Raw genomic sequence first — 2,500 nt, 5'->3', positions numbered from 1 at the left:
AGCTGTGGGAGTAGTGGAGGTTGTGGTAGTGTTAGTGGCTGTAGTAGTGTTAGTGTTAGTGGTAAAGGTAGTGGTTGCATTGGCAGTCGTATAGCTGGCATCGGATAGACACGCGACCGACAAGGGAGCTGATTTTCGGGTCAAAATTAGTGATGGTGGTCGCGGAGGTCGTGACGATGGCGGTGGTGTTGGAGTAGTAAAAATCACGGAGGGACAAACTGCAGACGGCATTCAGCGTGACGGGAAAAACGGATTTCACAGCGACGCGTCGGCTCCCGAAGGCCCCTTTTGTAGTCGCGAGTCAATATTTCGGGAGGAAATAATTTTTCTCCTAAGCTCCCTTAGTCGTTCCTTCCCACATTTTCATACCATGCTCCCATGGGAAGGATCGCTTATTGATGATTTCCCTGCATGATGGGTAAAGTCGGGGGCGGGGGGGAGGTAAGCATAAACCCGCCTCCTCGCAAGGCATCTTCGGCAGCATTCCAGAAAACGAAGACTCCGAGGTCCTTGTCAAAATTTCCCTACTTCCAGAGTCTACCCTACCCCTACCCAAAAGCCTCCTTAACTAATTTTGAGCAACATTTTAGCTTGGAAGAAGCTCTGAGTGGATTTGGAAGGGGCGTTATAGAGGGAGTAAAAAGGGAGGGGTATATGGGGAGGGACAGGGAGAGAGAGGGGAAGGTAGGGTGTCATGACGACACTACAAAGGGGAGACAGAATCAAATGGGGATCTGATGGCGACGGTTAGCAGCTCGAAGGCGCCAACCTTTTCATCGAACTCGTTTTAACTTCGTGGCTGCCGAGGTGGCTGGGGAGTCTGAGGCAGAGAGGAAGAAGTAGTTGAAAATGGAAGAGGGACACGGGGGGGATAAGAGGAAAGGGGAGGAGTAGAAGAAGAGCGTGGGGATGAGCTAGAGAGAGAAGGTTGTGGAAGAAGAGTTAAGAGGATCCTAAAGGACTCAAACCGGTTAAGAGGAGGAGAAGCGGGGGAGGAGGTGGAGAAGGTAAAGAAAGAGGAAATCACGAGGAGAAAATGGAGAACGAGGAATTGGAGGAAGAGAAATAAAGGAGGGGAATTGGAGGAGAGGAGGTTAGAGGAGAAGAAAAAGGAAGATAAGGAGGAGTAAGAGGAGAAGGAAGATGAGAAAGAAGTTCGGAAGAAGGAGCAGGAAGAGTAGGAGAGAGAAAGAAGGGTAAAAAGAAAAAGAATAGGAAGTGGAGATGAAGAATGAGGGAAGAAAGAAAATGAGAAAGGGTAAAGGGGAGGAGGAAGAGAAAATGAAGAAAGGAGAAAATAAAGGAGGAGGAAAAGGGGAGAAGAATAAAGAGTAGGAGAAGGAGAAGTATGAGGAGGGGAAAAGGAAGAAGAGGAGGGAGATAGGAAGGAGAAACAGAAGGTGAGGAGTAGGAGGAGTAAAGGGCGTTAGGCGGACTAAGTAGATTGAGATAACTGGAAGCCTAATAGGAAAAGTATAGTCCCCGACGAGGAGAGAAATGGCTGGATATATATATATATATATATATATATACATATATATATATATATATATATATATATATATATATTGGTGAAGCGTGGCAGGAGATTCTCTCTGAGACCCCCTTGGTGTTCTGTTTGCCAATTTTTTCATGGGAACTGTAGAGGAATTTATTTTTAGTCAAATTGAAAAACCTAGCCTTTATTGCAGATATATAGATGATATATTTGTAAAAACTGACTCCCTTTCTGAAATTGATCAATTGAGGGGGAAGTTCATGGAGGTGTCCGGGACTTAACTTCGCCGTATAGCACAGTGAAGGGGGTTCCCTCCCCTTCCTGGACGTCCTACTCAAGCAGACTAATTGTCCTTCTTTTTCTTATAGTGTCTACGTCAAAGAAACCAATCCCGGACTGTGCATGAATGGAGAGAGCGAGTGTCCTCAGAGGTACAAAGACGCCACCATTAGCGCCTTTTTCAGAAGAGCCCTCAGCCACTGTTCTTCTTGAGTGACACTCAAAAAGAGTTTGATCGGGTCCACCAACTCCTTATCAACAATGGTTACACGAATCACGAGGTCCAAGCCAATCTTCGCAGAGTGATCGACAATTGGTATAAACAAACACGACCGACTACAGTAGGACACGAAGGGACCGCAATTAAGGTGTTCTACAAAGCTTGCATGTCTACCAAATACAAGGAGGATGAAAAGATTATAAAGGACATAATCTATAGAAATGTTGTCCCCAAAAAAGAAAGTGATAAATTGTCCTTCACAATCTTTTACAAAAGTAGAAAGACCTCTTCTCTACTTTTAAGGAACAACCCCGCTCCAGAACCCCAGGAGGTTCGTCAATCCCACGTAGTATATAAATACACATGCCCAGAGGAGGACTGCACGCCCCTTTCTGTCTACGTGGGAAGGACGACCACCACATTATCTAGAAGAATCACCATGCACTTGCAACACGGAGGACCCAAGCAACACCACTGGACCCAGCATCGACGCCACCTCGATA

Source organism: Oratosquilla oratoria, chromosome 43 (genome assembly GCF_046742065.1).
Source record: "Oratosquilla oratoria isolate Oo_2021 chromosome 43, ASM4674206v1, whole genome shotgun sequence".
In the NCBI taxonomy this organism is placed as follows: Eukaryota; Metazoa; Arthropoda; class Malacostraca; order Stomatopoda; family Squillidae; genus Oratosquilla; species Oratosquilla oratoria.
The sequence above is the reverse complement of the archived record's forward strand: the minus strand, read 5'-3'. Positions refer to the sequence as shown.